The following is an 18245-nucleotide window of genomic DNA, read 5'->3' as shown; positions in this document are numbered from 1 at the left end:
GAAATTGAGGCCTATTCTGCTGCACATACTGCTGGTTATGAGCATAATTTGAGCTTTGGCCTTGTTGAGCAAAAGTTGCTTGTGGTCTCCATGTTGAGTTGTTCACATTAGAGTAAGCATTTCCCATAGGTTTCTGTTGATAACCTCCTGCATAAGCAGCTTGCTCCTGCAAATAATCATCACCATAAGAAGAGTAATCAACTCCACAACTTTGGGTTCCATCTGTGAAGGCAACTTGTTGCATAGTTGTAGGAGTTGAGTTTGTTGCCTTTGTGCAAAAATCACTAAGAAGCTGAGTCAACTGATCAAATCTTGCATTCATGTAGCTAACTGAGTCAAGTTCATAAATCCCAGCCTTCTTTGGCTCAAGTGCTCTAGGATTTCCCCATAAATGGGTATTATGAGCAATCTTCTCTAATAGATCATAGCATTCTTCACTTGTCATTCTCATGAAATCTCCTCCTGCTTGTGAATCAATTGTGTTTCTTATGGCTGGAGTAACTCTGGTGTAGAAATTTTGAACAATCATCCATTTCGGTATTTCATGATGAGGACATTGCTTTTCAAGCTCCTTAAATCTCATCCAAGATTCATACAAAGTTTCATCATCTCTTGGCTTAAAAGCTACCATCAAATTCCTCAAATGAGTGGTCTTCCCAGGTGGGAAAAATTGAGATAGAAAAGCTTGAGATAGCTGCTCCCAAGTAGCTATAATAGCTTGTGGAAGTGAGTCATACCACTCCAATGCTGAATCCCGAAGAGAGAATGGAAATAAGGTGAGCCGAATAACTTCATCAGAAACTCCAGGTTGTCTTTGTGTGCCACATATCATCAAAAATTTCTTCAAATGAGAATGAGGATTTTCAAGTGGACTACCTCCAAATTGTGAATTCTGAACCATTTGAATAAGACCAGTCTTTAACTCAAATTGATTAGCTCCAATGATAGGTCTGTTATCTCTCACATCAGTACATCTAGGAAAAGCATAGTCTAACATGGATCTTCTTTGAGGATCATTTTGATTAACCACAGCATTTTGACCGTTTTGCTCATTTCCTCCATTGTCTCCACCAATAGCTCTATTTTGATTCTCCATATTTTCTATTGTCACCTCTTGCTCAAATCTTTGTTGTTCTTCTTTTTCTGCTTCTTTTCTTCTCTTGAATTCCTTTTTGTTGGCTCGACAGAATTTTTCAATTTCTGGGTTGAACAACAATTCAGTGTCACTTGTGCTTTTCGATTTTCTCATAAACGAGAAAAGTACCTGAAAAACACAAGGAGTAGTAGTGAAAATAAAAGAAAATAAAAATTCTAATTAGCTTAAAACAATTAAAATCCAACTTAAAAACAAACAATTCCCCGGCAACGGCGCCAAAAACTTGATACGGTGTTGTGTCCGCAAGTGCACGGGTCACAGTAGTATAGTTTTAAAAAAATGATATCGATCCCACAGGGAATTGTGCTTAAATTGAAAATAAAAGTATAAGCTAATTAGAGTGACAAAATTTAAAGATGTAAAATGAAATTTGGAATTAAAATTGGTATTTAAGGAATTAATGCTAAATCAAACAATTAACTAAAATTAATTAAACTAGATTACCAAAAATTAATTTGAAATTTCTATTTATGAAATTAAGGAGAATTAAATCTAAAAAAAATAAAGTAATTCTAGATATTGGATTTAAATTGGAATTAAATTTAAATTGGATTTAAATTGAAATTGCTATTTATGAGGTTTGGAGGGTTTATATCTAATTTCAAGAAAAAATAAATTGATTCTAGAGATTGGATTTTCAATATTGTTTGTATGTGGTTTATCATTAATTTAGCCAAACACATGAGAATTGCAATTTTGAGGGAAATCAATTCTTAAATTTTTGAAACCTTTTTCAAGCATCTCAAAATTGGTTTTCATTAAATCAAACCCTGTTTTCACGGTATTTCAAATCTAACAAAAACCCAATTAATGCATAAAATTGATTTTTGGAAAATTCCCCTTAATCTTCTTAGCTTATTTCTAACACCAAGAAAATAAAGTTTATTGCAAGATTATCCATCCCCAATATTCACTTTTCAGTCCATCTATTAAGGATTAAAACTTAACTTAATGAGGGCCCATTCATCAAGCAAGGCAATAAGCACACAAGCAATAAATCAAAATATAACAAATCCCATTTAAATGGCTAAATCAGTTCAAAACCACAATACAAATCAATATTTACAAACCCATCTCTAGAATCTCAATAAACTACTCACAAATCATTGTTTAAAGACAAACCCAAATGAAGAAATGAAGAAATAATGGAAATGTAAGCTAAAAGGGGTAGAAAAACCCAGCAAATTTGCAGCAGATTCTGCTGCACAAAAGTGCAGAAAACGTGATCTGCAGCTGCTGGAAAAAGAATGCAGAAAGTGCTCCTCCTTCTCTCTTTCTAACTTTTCCGAATTTGCCTCCCTTGCTCTCTATGGAAAGAAAATGATAAAATGGGTCTTTATATAGGCTAAGGGTCTGCCCTAGAATGGGTAAAAGGGGGAAGGTTCCAGAGAAAGTGAGGTAAAAAGCTGGAGTAACGGAAATGCCACGTCAATTATTTCCAGTAAAAATGACATAAGCCGAGTCAGTTGTGTCGTGGGTTGTGTTGCGGGTTGTGTCGCTCTCGGCGTGAATATCTGACGGTCGACACAACCTGCGACATAAGCTAATTCGGTTGTGCTGCAGGTTGTGTCGCTCTCGGCCATTTTTTTACTCAACTTCAAAATTTTTGCAATTCGACTTTAATCTCCTCCAAATGGCTACTCTGATCAAAATTCATCAAATTTCTCCAGATTTAACCTACAAAGCAAATAAATTCCAAAAATTAAACTAAGAAATGTGAAAATTGTAAAATTGACTAAATATATACTAATATCTAAAATAATAGCTATGAATAAGGGTAAATTATGTGCAAAAATTACTCCTAAATGATGATCTAAAATGCATGCATCAGCAAGTAACATATTTTCTCTTTCTGTCCTCTCCTCCTCATCTCTTTCTTGGGTGATTAGTGGTTAGCTTTTCAATGGTAGTTACCTCTAAATTGATTTTTTTATTGTTAATTTTTCTAATAAACCCTCGTATTTGTATCTATTTGAAACATATCTGAATTTTTTTCCTTAGATTTGTAATCATTAAGAACAGATCTGATGCTCTCTTTCCAATATTAAGGTCGTGTTCTTCCCATTATTTGGCTTTTATTTTTCTCCCCTTAGAATTTTTTTTTCCAATATTTGAATGAGCTTAGCTATTTGATAGTTTGAAATAAAGTATGGATCGTTGATTTCTTTTGATTTAATCTCTTCTACGAATCACTGAGGTAACAAGTTCTCGAAAGGGCAATCTTGCAGAAGGTTTTGGTTGTCCAAAGTGAAAAATTTCAGCTACTACCTGTAAGATTATTCTACTCTACTTAGTTCATCTCTGAACATAAAATTTTAATTGTTTATATTTATATTTTTTTCTGTATGAAAAAATTATATTGTACTTATCTTATAATTTTTATTAATGAATTGCCAAATCTTATATATATATATATATGGAGAAAATTTTATAGTAACAATTTGTAATTTTTTGAAAAATATTTTATAAATTTTTAAAATTATTTATTTGTATTCAGGATAACTTATGATTTTTTAAAATAAAGTTTTTAAATTTTTTTGAAATATTTAATCTTTAAAACCTCTAAATATTTTTAAAAACTTTCACTTTCTGTTAAATAACAAAAAAAAAAATCATAAAAACTACTTTTATAAAAAAAATTCTTACTTTATTCTATCTCCTTTTTAACATAATAATGTTAAAAACAATAAATTTTTATCCTAAAAAGGCAAATTTTTATTTATGTAGGCCAAGAACATTGGAAAAGGACAGCTTAGGTCCATATGTGGTTAGATGCCTAACCTTGTCCAACTTCACGTTTAATTTTAACATTGGTTGGCTTCTTCTTGACCTCTTCTTCTAGATATATATATTTAAAAAAAAAAAAAAGATGTAGTTCATTAATTTAATAAGGGTTTTACAATCTTTAGACACATAATTGAGAAGCCCAAATATAGCATAACAAAGATCCAAACAATTAAGCCCCATAAAAAAAAGAAAACACATTCCATAAAAAAAAACCTAAAAGATTCAAATCACCCAAAGGAGCTGGGAATGGATCCTGAGGCTATTGTTGCAACATCGCATTATGAAGAATGGAGAATAAAGGGATGCAAAGGGACGATATCTACCATTACATGGACAAGAATGTGATGTGCCTTGGCAAGGGAAGAAATGACTTAATCAAATTAAAAAAAAAGGAAATTCGAATGAAGAAAAAGAAACAAGAAAACCAACAATAAACAAATAGAAAATAAGTGAAAATCAAGCAAGAACACCCGAAACACAAGAAAGGAATTCTGCCAAATTAAAACTCTTTTTGATATGTTATGTTTAATCAGCAACAAAGTAAAAAAGAAAGGATAAAAGATAATTTTTTTTTTTTATAGTTTTGATGTTTATAAACTAAAACTAAGAATAAAACAAGAAAGATTAAAGGATAAGTAGAAGAGAGAAATTCTCTGATAAGTTTAAAACGCCACAAAGAACCCAATCTTCAAAGGTAGACGCCACACAAGGAATCTTGTGATAAGTCAAGTAATTCACCATAATCAAACTAGATTGATAAGAATTAAAATCTGGTAGCACTTATGCTAAGCTTTTCTCTTTATTCTCTGAATTGTCTGCAATCTCTTAATTAGAATTTCATTTTTGTTTAATTTGATTGAGTTATTTCTTCCCTTACCAAGACACATTAGTTTGGTGTTAGAGCCTTGGTTAAGCAATACTTTAAAGCCTTTGGAGTGCAAACACATGAGAGAGTGAACCAACCTGTCCCAAAACCAAGTGTAAACAGTTAGGGAGTGCAACCTACTATAATGGTTGGAGAAAAACTCAACCAAATCACATATGCAGCATTCTTGACCAGAATGGAGTTAACCCAACTATAATTGCGAGATCACCTTGATAGAATGCAGGAACAATTAAATGCTTAAATCACCTAACTTACTCAAGCATTAGCCAATCTCAGTACTCCATTGTAACGGTAAAACCCTTCTCGGCTCAACCATGCTCATAGAGTTGTTTATGACCAAGAAGAGGAGTAAGAGGAGCCAAACGACAAAGAAGGTGCTTATGACCAGTAACACCCTAAGCATCCGCATGATCCAAGGGACAATATAAAAATGAAAATTCCTACTTTTTGAGGTATTAGTTCTCCTAAAGAGTACCTAGAATGGGTGTGAACTTGCTGCCATTGAGTTTATTGATTATGCAAACTCATAGTGGGAGAAAGTAAAAGCTCAAAGATGAAGAGATGAGCTTGATGATGTTGAAACTTGGCGAGAGATGAAAAGAATTATGGAGAGAATATTTATACCTGAGTATTACAAACAAGAGTTGTACCTTAAACTCGAAAGTCTATGCCAAGGAGGGATGTGTGTTGAAGATTATGTGAAAGAATTTGAGATGCTCATGATGAGACGTGACCTAAGAGAACCCTAAGAACCGACCATTGCTCGTTTTCTTGAGGTCTGAATGATGAAATTGCTAATGTTGTTGAATTACAATCTTATATCTTCTTTCAGGACGTGATCAAATTAGCCATCAAGTTTGAAAGGCAAGAGAAGAAAGGTGGTTATAAGAGCAGCGCCACCAAAACATTCACAAAACTTGCCAACGCTAGTACCCAGTTGCCAGTAATAAGGGTGGCGTAAAGAAAACTGACAAAGGAGGGAGCTCAATCAAGGGGAAGGGCAAGGAGAAAGAGACAGAATCAGCCCCTCCCAAGAGAAGTAGAGATATTAAGTACTTCAAATGCCTTGGTCATGGGCATATAGGTTCTGAATGCCGGTGATGGTGTTAAAGGAAGCACAATGGGAGCTTGAAAGTGAAGATGAAACATGTGAAGAAGAGGAAGGGCAGGAGGCAAGTGACGAAGAAGAAGAGATTGAGTATGCTGATATTGGGGAAACTTTGGTTGTGAGAAGAATGTTAAGTACCCATCCTACAAAAAAAGAAGAACAAAGGGAGACACCAGATGCACAATTCTCAATAAGGTATTCAATGTTATTATTGATGGAGGTAACTGTACTAATGTTGCTTCTAACACTTTAGTTGAGAAGTTAAATTTACCAACTTTTAAGCATTCTCATCCTTATAAGTTACAATGGCTAAATGATGATGGTAATGTTAAGGTGACTAGGCAAGTAGTTGTTCTTTTCTCCATAGGCAACTATAAAGATAAAGTTTTGTTTGATATTTTGCCTATGAATGCTAGTCATCTATTATTAGGGAGGCCATGGCAATTTCACAGAAGAGCTATTCATGATGGATTCAAAAATACCTATTCATTTATGAAGGACAGAAAAAAGATTGTATTAGGTCCTATGAGCCCCCAACAGGTTCAACTACTACATCAGAAATAAGTGATCAGTAGAAAGGAGAAGAAAGAGAGTTTGTTCCTAAACAAGGGGGACATTTTTTATGCTATCACTAACCATGACCTTATTTTTGTTCTTCTTATTAAAGAATTGCTTGAAGCTAACAATATTGCAGTTCCTCACATAGTAATTAAGCTACTTGAAGAGTTTGGGGATGTCTTTCCCGAAGAGATGCCAAAGGGACTACCACCCCCTTGTGGCATTGAACACCAAATTGACCTAGTGCCAGGAGCAACATTACCAAACAGACCTGCCTACAGAAACAATTCAGAAGAGACAAAAGAATTGCATAGGCAAGTCATGGAGTTGGTGGAGAAAGCGTATGTTCATGAATTGATGAGCCCATGTTTTGTTCCTACTTTGTTGGTGCCCAAGAAGGATGGATCCATGCGCATGTGTGTTGATAGTAGGGCCATCAACAAAATCACTGTAAATTATCGTTATCCCATTCCTAAAGTTGATGATATGCTTGATAAAGTACATGGCGCTATTGTATTTTCAAAAATTGATTAGAAGAGTGGGTACCATCAGATTTGAATGGAGGAAGGGGATGAGTGAAAAACAACATTCAAAACCAAATTTGGATTGTATGGATGGTCATGTCTTTTGGCCTTTCTAATTCTCCTAGCACTTTTATGTGCCTAATGAACCATGTGCTCTACCACTTCATTGGCAAGTTTATGGTTGTTTATTTTGATAATATTCTGATTTATAGCAGAATTTTTGAAAATCATCTCAAGCATCCAAGGGCTGTTTTTGAAACTCATACTCAAAGAACTTTGATTTATCTTTTAATGATAAATATGAGAGAGTAAAAAGAGAAAAATTTCGAAAAATAGATTATGTGGACTAATAATATAACAAGTATTCGAAGTGAGTGTCATTGAAGATGGTAGCTAGCATTCCTCATATAATTTAATAAAGAGCAATAAAGGGTAAAATTAATAAAGATGAAACAAAGTATGGCAAATTAAAATAAACAAGTATCAATTAATATAAAGGCCATTCCACAGCTGGGAGTTCACACGCTTATTGACTGGGTGTTAGTCCAATTAATCTAATGAATGGTTAACTCTGTCTTTGAAGAGAATTAATTCTAATATCTCTTAGATTCTCTTTCAAGATATCAAAGATGTATTTTAACTTAACCAATTCCTACTTTCGTGGCTCTTAATTTAATTAAAACCCATTAACTTTTATAATTAATTCATGAAAGCCTTTTCATAGCCTTAGTCTATCTCTTGATCTAAAATTATAAGTTCTAAACCTTGCTTTTCCACCACTAATCTTCATCTCTCAATTTATCAATTAGTGATTTAGAGCATAATAAAGCACAAGGAAGAGAATCAATGTACAAATCCCCATTTAGTAAATAAAATTTGATCAATACCATTAGTTATTACATACCAACAATGAAATCTAAAACAAACTACTTACTTATGTTCATATTTACAATGAAATCTATAAAGAAAATAACAATAAACATGAAAATAGCAAAGGAATAGAAAAACCCAGAAGATAAATCAATTTTGATGATGGTCTCTTTGCTGAAAATCCTCTGTTGCCATGAGAACAATCAGATATCAAGCTATCATCCTTTTCTTGCTTTCAAGAATCTAAAATTTTTTAAAGTTTCTCTCTCTTTCTACTTATAGATAAAACTAAGAAAAATAAGAACATATACTACCAAAAATGCTGCCTTAGCTAATAGGTTAATATGAGGTACAAAAGGTGTTGGAGAAGAAATTCACATGACATTGCTGAGTCAGAGTGACTTTTAATTCACACGACCCTGTACATCTGCATTCTCCAATTACTTGAGCCCGTGTGATCTGTTTAGGGCAGCTAGACTTCAAGCTTGTAAAAAAAAAAAAAGGTGTAGTACTAGGTTGTGTGATTGTGAAAGATGTAATCACACGACCCCAAACAGAGCCTGTGTTAATGCTTGTGTAACTCTCTATTTCTCTCTTGCTATTGAAGTTGTAAATTACACTAGATTGTGTAAATGGAACACGGTTGGTGTTTTTGTCAAGCTTGCATTCACACAACCTGAGACATGGGCCAATGTCTACCTCTGTGTGACTTTCTATTTCTTCATGACTTAGAAATTTTTCTACTTTTCTTTTACAACTCCATGGACTTCCAAATCAATAAATACTTCTCTGTAATTGCTCAAAAGCCCTTTTATACTTGGAATTAACTTATGAAAGCAAGAAAAATATGAATGATCCAAAATTATAAAAATAAAGCAAACTAAGTAAAAACATCAATAAAAGATATATATATATATATATATTTAAGGGCAAAATGGATGCAAATCATGTCCTTAATAACTATATAAAGTAAATGCAACAGGAATGTTGATTTATTTATTTATTTATTTCTCTTTACTAAAATTCCATCTCTTTACACATTTTGTTGTTTCTTTGCCTACTCTAGCTAATTGCAGCAGGAGTAATGATTTCTTACCATCATTTGTCTCTTTATACATAAACAGTATTCATCTTACTGCAAAAGGTTACAAATTCTCTGTTTTCGGTATTCCTGTTGTCTTAAGCTATCATAACATCCAAGTGATGGATTAGTGGCAATAAAAGCACTTAATGGAGAACATTTCACCTTATGTTTTGAATATTTTTCTTTCTGTTCTCCATAATGTAACCCAAGTTATTTAATGAAGTTCTTGGCCTTGTTGTTTTGTTGATACATGATACAATCTTTCTTTCTTTCTTTCTTTTTTTCTTTTTTTTTTTTTTTAATGAAGTTCTTGGTCTTGTTGTTCTATGGTTGAGTGAATAATTTTTGAATATAATCTAATTTTGCCATTTTGTGTTGCCTAAGAATATTGGGTTTGCAATTCATTATACATAGAGTGCAACTTTTTGAATGCATCCATTTAATTTGATTATTTTATTTTCTTTACAATGGCACCTTCAAGTAATAGACAAACGAATATAGAAAAACTACACAATCTAAGTATCTAAAGATAGTTAATATGTTATTTAAAAAAATTATTATTTTAAATATATTAGTAAGAGGTTAATTTTTAATTAATTCAATATGTTTTAGTCATATGTATTTTAAAATATGTAATTTTTTTTGATAATATTTACAAAATTAAAGTTGGATAAGTTTAATATTAAAGTTGAGGACTTCTCTTTTATAACTTTCAAAATTGAGGTAATATAGGTGAAATTAACCCCCTTTTTTTTAATTGGAAACCGGTTACTATACGTTAGAAGAACTTTTATGTGCATTTAATTAAAATTAGAAGAGATATATTACAAATTGAAGTTTAACTATTATGCTATTACAATGCCCTAAATTCATTTCAAGTATCACGAGTGAAAATAAACCCAAAAGGAACCCATGATGTTCAAGATTCAACTAGAGTTCCTGTGTTATTGAAAATTGATGAGGATACAACAGAGATGAATAAAGATGAAGAATTGGGTCTTCCAGCAAATGTGGATAAGAGAGCTTGCGCATTATGTGATGAAGCCTTAGAGATTATTATAGCCATGAAGCAGAGGATTGGATATATAAAGGAGCTACGTACTTGAATGCATCCAACGGTTTATCTCTTGAGAGGTCTCTGTTAGGTCCTATAGTAAATGTTAAATGCAGTCCTGAGACAAACTTGGTTTCTTGTAAAGATTATAGCTTACGGTAGTGAAACTGTGAACATAAGTGTCCATCAAATGTTCTTGTATTTATTACTATTTATTAGATTTATGATCCAAAATCTTAGTTGATTTGAAAGACCATTTTTCTAATTAGAGTAGGAGAAATATTTCTCAATAGGATGGAAGAATATTTCCTATATAGAGTAGCGCTCTTTTTTTAGTGTTATTCCTAAATTAGGTAGAACTCCTAATCAAATTATGATTGAGGGAATTAACACTATAAATAAGATAATGGTGAAAAAGTTATTTAGCTTTGCCCATAGAGAGAAGCGTTGCCCATGGAAAGTGGCTTTACCAATAGAGAGTGGCTTCCTTCATTGAAAAGAGTGGTTTTCAGCTCATGGAGTAGAGTTGTTGCCCATTACAGAGAAGGGTTTTACCAATTGTTGAAGATTTGACTCTACCTATTGATGAGGGGCTCTTGCCTATTGCAGTCTCATGGAGAAAAAGTAGTTTCGACCTAGGGTGGAAAAAGGACATAATCCAAGAGGAAGGAATTATTGTCTATTATAGTTGAAGAAGTTCTTTGTGATGTAGTAGTAAATATATTGGATTATGTCTAGAGGAGATTGGGAGGATTAATTAATATATTTATTATGAGCAGTTATGTAGTGTGAGTTCTTTTGAGTGTAATTGGGTTGATAGGCAGTATAGGTTCAGCTTGCAATAGATGATTTATTATTATTAATGGTGGAATATGGTATGCCCATGTATATAGCCCTATGTGAAAAGAGTGAACCACGTAAATATTGATATTTTGTATATTTATTTTATTTGTTTTGTAATTTATACGCTTCTGCAGTGCATGACACTATAATGGCAATTTTACTAGGGAAATGATAAAAAAATCTCAAATTTTATCATTTTTTATAATTGTAACATAAATTTTTTTAACAATTATACTCTGAATTATTAATAATCAATTAATTGCACCCAACCATTAATTATTTCTATTAAATTTAATAGCCTATAACCACTTGGAATTAGTTAGCTTTCGCAACGGCGGATTTACATTATAAAATAGGGGTCAATTGAACCCTCTTTTTTTTTAAATATTCTTTGTATATATGTATATTTGTATATATTGACTCCTCGTAAATTTAATTATTGAACCATCTTTTCTGATAAAATTTAAAATTAATTGAGATAAAAAATGTATATACATTTAAAAATTTATTTACTGTAAAATTTTGCTGTAACTTTTCAATAATAAACTTTATTAAGAAAAAATTTTAAAATTTAAGTGTAATAAATTGATAAATGACTTTTAATTAATTTTTTACTAATATTTTATTATTTATTTTTATATGTTGATTCCGAAATTGTTTTTTTAAATCCGCCACTGATTAGGGAGAATAAAGATAGGGAGGAACTTAGGGATTACTGGGGTTAGAAATTAATTTAGGGATTAGAGCTAAATCGAAAATCCAACAGGCATTGACTGTTAAATTTAATAGAAGTATGGCAGAGTGTAATTAATTTAATGTTAATAATTCAAGTATAACTGTTAAAAGAAAAAAAAAAAGGTTTATGATACAATTATAAAAATTAATAAAGTTTCGATATTTTTTTGTAATTTCTTAAGTTTTATTTTATCTAAAATTTCTGTTTAATTGTGAACTTATCATTTCTATAATTCTGAAGCGAATGGCCTGCAAGGTTTTTTTAATAGAATTTTACCTTATCGGGATGAAGACTCTTCCTTCTCTTATTCAAAGGACAGATTACAGAACAGTGTTTTCTCTGAACTGCTAATTAATGTTTTTCTTAAGAATATTAATGTTACTCCATGTCTTCGTTTCCATGTTATTAAAGAAAAAAAATTGTGCTTCTTAATTGTGGCAGCTTCAGTTGCCCCCAAATGTAAAAAATTTTATTTGGCGTGTTATGCGAGACATGTTCTCACTAAATGTAGATTGGACGCCGTGGTATTCATGTTCATTTAGCCTGTGATTTATGTGGTCTTCCAGAAGATTTCATGCACTTGCTTACTCCCTGTCCAACCTCTACCATGTGTTGGAACATGTTAGGCTTGACATACCTCCTTTCCTTACCTACTGTCGAGCACTGCCTCACTCATGCGCTTCTTAATCTGGACCCTCAATTGAGCTCTTAGGTCTGTGCTGTTGTTGGGTTTCTGTGGATACTTCGTTTCTCTGGAAGGGTCAAAGATCATATGCTCATGCTCCAGCTATTTTAAATGCTGCTAGTAATATGCTTAGCTTCTTAACGTTTTACCTCAAGCTCCACACTCTGGTCTCTTGATGCCACCAGCAGCGGTTCAGGCTTATCATTGGCATCCTCCACCAATGGGTTCATTTAAATGCAATATTGATTCATCCACATTTGCCTTGGAACATCGTTGTGGCTTTGGGGCTGTTTTTCGAAACAGTCAGGGTCTTTTTCATATAACTGTGTCAGGTCATTACCCAGGCTTGCGATCTCTTCGTGAGGCTGAGGCTTGTGGATTGCGTCAGTCACTTCTCTGACTCTCTTCTCAACAGTATCACTCTGTTTTAATAGAAATTGATTCTCTGGAAGTGTTTAATGATGTGTCCCATGCAGCTGACTTATGCACTGAATATGGCCTGCCAGGTTTTTTTAATAGAATTTTACCTTAATCAGAGGAAGACTTTTCATTCTCTTCTTCAAAGGACAGATCACAGAATAGTGTTTTCTCTGAACTGCTACTTAATGTTTTATAATTAAAATATATCAAATTTGAATTAACATTAAATTTTGAGATACTTACTAAATATTCTAATTGAAAAAAAAATTCTAAATCTTTTAATTTTAAAAATTTCAGAATATATTTTAAAAATACTATATATTAAAATTTGTTTAAATTTATTTTTAATAATTATAGATGAAATATGTTAAACTACTAATTAAATTTATACAATAGATTGTTTTTTTAACAAATTATTAATATTATAATGTATAATTAATTTATATTTAAAAATATATCAATTAGATCCCAATTTGATTTGATTGAACGTTAAACTCTTAACCATTACAAAAAGAAATCTCTATCCAGACAACCACAGGTGTTTAGGAGCTTCTTTTAGAAGGAAGAAAGTGTTTAAAAAAGAAGATAAAACTAGCACATACTCCTGATCTTTTAGCAATTAGACTTTCCATCAGTCCTCTATGGCTCTCCTTGGTCAAGGGCTTTCTATTAAAAAAAAAAAAGTGAATTCATCTTTAATATTTTGATTTAATATTCTTTGCCACTTAAATAATTGATTTAGAGCAGCTTTAACTCAGTGCTTTAGAATTGTAAAGTTTGAGTCTCAATTGGCATTAATTGAAAAAAAAAAAAAATCCTTAGTTTGAGATGCTCAAGCATTGATACAATGATAATATGATAAAGTTCAAATTCATCATTTCCTTCATGCCTCATGAAGTTGGCCTTTGTTGTGAAAATTACACCCACATAACTTAAAAAATACAAAATTTAATATGTTTCAATGTAAAGTCTACTCCACTAAATAAATTCACTATAAAGGAAAAATAATTACAACTACTATTTATTTTTCTCACCCTTACAAGTTACTCAAACATAATTCAGGGAATTCGATACACCTCTCCATTTTATGAGCTCTCTACAATATAATGACCAACCAATAATTTTGTGTATATGGGCCACTAAAACTTAGTCATTTTGAAACTCTAATTTCATAATTTAAATTCTACTAAACTTTTTATTTTATCTAATTTTCTAATTCTAATTTAATTTGGACTCTAATAATGTCCACCTCCAAGTCAAATGGTATTAGTATTCAACACTTTTATAAAAATTAATTTTCTCTTGCGTACTTTCTTACACTTTTGATTATTGATATTGTCTTTTGCCTCAACTTGTATTCTTCCAATCAATGTGCTTCCTTCTAATTTGTAGAAATTTTTTGCACCAATCTTTTCACCCTTCATGATCAGGAGAGTACCTCGGCTAACTCTCATGACTTCATCATGAATCGAACACTCATAACCCAAAGAATCCAACTTACCCAAGGAAATTAAGTTTCTTTCGATTTTAGGAATATATCTCACTGCTTCTAACAATTTCACACAATCACCATATAGCTTGATCTTCACTCTTCTAATACCTTTGAACCTCCATCTTGTTTCCATTGGCTAGCTTCACTTTTTCTCCTTTCTTGTCTTCAATCCCATCAAACTACTTGTTCTTTGAGCATATATGGAATGGGTAAGTAGAATCCATTAACCACTCATCTTGTAATTGACTTTTTCCCTTTTCCTTATCATCATCCATATTCAAACATTCACTGTTAGTACCATCATCAATTGCAATTGTAGCAATTTCTTCTTTTTCTTTTCCATTACTCTTCTTGAATTATTTAAACTCTGCATGATCTTCCTTCCTCTTTATACCATGGTATCGAATGTGGTCTTTCTCATGATAGTAGTAGCATTCTTTATCTTCAAGGTCTATTTGTGGTCTTGAGTTTAATCTACTATTCCTTCTCCAATTATTTCCACGTGGATTGCTTCTACCACAATTATAATTGGCAACAAAAGCTCCACCTTCATTGCTATTACTTGTCTTCTTGAATTTCTCATCATTCAAGATAACTATGGTAACCTCCTCCACCTTCAAAGTCTCATTCCCAATTATTAGGACTGTCACCAAGCTTTTATAAAATTGTGGGAAAGAGGCTAAAAGTAAGAGGGCTTTATCTTCATCATTTACCTTCACACCAACATTAGCCAATTGAGTAATTAATTTATTGAAAAATCAAGGTAGTCCCTCACATCAGTACCTTCCTACATTCTGAGTTGGTATAACTCCTTCTTCAAGTACAAATGATTTGTGAGTGACTTTGATATATACAGACTCTCTAATTTCTTTCACAAAACAAATGGCAAAGTCTTCTCCAAGACATTGTATTTCACATTAGGGGCTAACGTCAATCGAATCGTACTCATTGCCTTTTGTTGAAGTTCCTCCCAATCATTATCTTTCATGTTTGTCGATTGCTTCTCGTTCAATACTTTGATTAATTCTTGTTGCATAATGACATCCTTCACGGAGTTTTGTTACAAACTGAAATTATATTTCCCATCAAACGGCTCGACCTCAAATTTATACTTGCCATCTTTGACATCTTGAACCACAGTTCTAATACCAATTGTTGTGAAAATAGCACCCATAAAAATTAAAGAACACAAAATTTAATGTGGTTTGATATAAGCCTACTCCACTAAAGAAATCCACCATAAAGGAAAAATAATTACAATTACTATTTATTTTTCTCACCTTTATAAGTCACTAAAACAAAACTCATAGAATTTGAAACCTCTCTACTTTACGAGCTTTCTACAATACAATAAAATGGCCAACTAACTCTATATATATACCACTAAAGCGTAGTACTTTTTGGACTTTAATTATTAAATAATAATTTAAATTCCACTAAACTTTATAATTTATCTAATTTTTTACTTCTAATTTAACTTAGACTCTAACAACCTTTTATTATTTCGCACAGGAATGAATGCTTATTTTTAAACCATCTATGGTTTACATTGAGTATCGTTGGTAGTTTAAGACAGTTGCAGCATCTTTATCTCCACAACCACTGCAGTTTACTATGACCTTAGTGCCACTGGGTAAAGTTGGACAAAGTTTCTCCAGAAATGCCAATGCATGAGTGCCTCCAGAGATGGAATTATACCCTCTATTATGCTAAGCCTTTTGTATGCTGCAACCAATATACAACCATTATTACTCTCCCATCCTTCCTTTAATTTACTAGATTATTATTATTATTTTAGATAATATATACCTTCTACAGCTTCTTCATCTGTTGCAGGATAAAACTCTGCATCTCCTGTGTCTTTAAGAAAGCTTAGTTCTCGGCCAACTCCTGGGTATTCTAGCCTGTAAAAGTGGCAAAAGGTTAATACAATCTTTGTTAATTATGTGATTGTTTGTTCAAATTATGTGCATAATGCTTAATTACTTACCCCACACCAATAGAGTGCCGTCCTATTATCTAGCCTTCCTCATCCTGCAACAAATAGCTCATGGCTCCATGGTAAACTCCCACTTCTCCTCTAGCCAGAGTTGCAGCATGTTTCCCACTATCCAAACCAAACCCAGCAGCCTCAACTCCTATCAACCTTACATCTTCATCTCCTACGAATTCGTGGAATATCCCCAATGCATTAGACCCGCTCCCTACACACGCAAGCAGAACATCTGGCGTGCCACCCCATTTCTCCATCGCCTGCCTCCTCGTTTCCTTTCCTATCACTGACTGGAACTCGCGGACCATGCTTGGACATGGATGAGGCCCCACTACAGTACCTGTCAAGTAATAGGTTGTCTGCAAATTTCCTACCCATTCCCTGATTGCCTGTGAGCTTGCATCCTTAAAATTTCCTTCCACACCTTTAACCTAATAAACAGTATATACACAAATTCAATACACATAATAAATTGGAGCTACAATATGTGTGTGAGAGCATATATAAGGTACCTCAGCTCCAAATAATTTCATCATGAGTACGTTTGAGGATTGTTTTTCCATATCTGAAGTGCCCATGAAAACAGTACATTCCAAAGAAAGCTTGGCACATGCAGCCGCAGTTGCAACTCCATTTTGTCCAGCCCCAGTGACCGCCACCACACTTTTCAGAACCTTGCGTTTGGCAATCATGGCCTGAGCGATCGCATTATTCATCTTGTGTGCTCCGCAGTGGTTGAGATCTTCTCTCTTCAAGTAAATTTCTGGTCCATGTCCACCTTCATTCTTGTAGTGATTTGTGAGCCGCTCTGCAAAGTACAGAGGAGTCTTCCTTCCTACGTAGTCTCTTAGTGCTGTCTCAAGTTCGTCCTGCATACATAACATATATATTTTTGTTAGGTGGGTCATTATGGAAAATATAATTAATTAATTAATTAAACCCTTTTCTTAATTATGGAAAATATATTGTATGGACATAAATCGTTCACTTGTTGATTAATGAAAGAAGTTTGAATATTGCAAGCCATATCCAAAAGCGTGTCGTGTGTTTGTGGCTCTCAGCAGAGATGAGAAATGAAAAGGATTTTGGGTGTGTATTATGATGTTTAATTTCATGGAAGAGTGGATTGCATACTCATATATTGAGTTAGCTATCCCTTTCTCAGCAACTTGTAATTTGTTTCTGGTGGATTGAAAGAAACAAGCCTTATTCTCTGCGAACACGTAATTTGTAATCAAATTTACACGATTTTCACGAGTATTTTAATGGATATTTTCTTGTTTAGAATAGTTGATACGAAATAACCAGTAAAGAAAAGAGAATTGGATTTGATATGCAGCTTGGCATTAATTGCTCTTCTGTGCTTTTTTTAATGAATTTTTCTTTTATTTTTATTCAAAAACATTGCACTTGGATGAAGAAAAAATATATCACAAGGTTGGTGACACATAAATTGTGCCTAGCTTGATATGACCTTACATGAAAATCACTCTGGCCTCGATTCACATTCATGGGTGTGCAAAGAAAGAAAGAAAACTTGTACATATGACAAGAAAAAAGAATTTAGTTTTATTATTTAATATTTTTAAAATTATAAAATTTTGAATTTAAAGTAAAAATATTTAAAAAAATAAACTGCAACATTTTTCATCGGTCCCTGCCCTCAAATGATAGGGTAAAGAACAAACTAACAGAGTGATGCGTTAATATTTGAGCTTTTTTATTGTACGGGTGTTTTGTGAAAACAAATTTATCAAAAGAGGGTTAGTTTGGGAAAAATTATTAATAGGAGGTGAATTATGCTGAGTGGGCTTGGGTAGCATAAAAAATATTATTCATACCGAGGTTTGAACACTAATTATAATAGCGTTTAGTGTGAGAGATAATTTTTTAATTCAAAAATACTAATTTAAGTAGTATTCAACGTTCAAAATGTCAATTAAAATAGCGTGTAAGGTTTGAGAGGCTAATTAAAATGACATCTAACAATTATCACATAAATAAATATGGCGTGCACTTGGGATGTGAATTAAAATTTAATTTATTTTT

General features: G+C 32.6%; 1 non-coding gene and 1 pseudogene across 1 annotated transcript; one reads left to right on the top strand and one right to left on the bottom strand.

The window, feature by feature from the left end:
• Positions 1 to 539: 539 nt before the first annotated feature.
• On the top strand, positions 540 to 646 carry LOC131170857 (small nucleolar RNA R71). The gene has a single exon (XR_009141622.1). It is a non-coding gene; the product is annotated as a small nucleolar RNA R71 (small nucleolar RNA).
• A 13399-nt stretch (positions 647 to 14045) lies between these two features.
• Positions 14046 to 17313, bottom strand: LOC110633177 (tryptophan synthase beta chain 2, chloroplastic-like; annotated as a pseudogene).
• Positions 17314 to 18245: the final 932 nt, after the last annotated feature.

Source organism: Hevea brasiliensis, chromosome 11 (genome assembly GCF_030052815.1).
Source record: "Hevea brasiliensis isolate MT/VB/25A 57/8 chromosome 11, ASM3005281v1, whole genome shotgun sequence".
Classification (NCBI taxonomy): Eukaryota; Viridiplantae; Streptophyta; class Magnoliopsida; order Malpighiales; family Euphorbiaceae; genus Hevea; species Hevea brasiliensis.
Note: the sequence above shows the minus strand (reverse complement) of the source record. Positions and strands in the feature narration are given on the sequence as shown.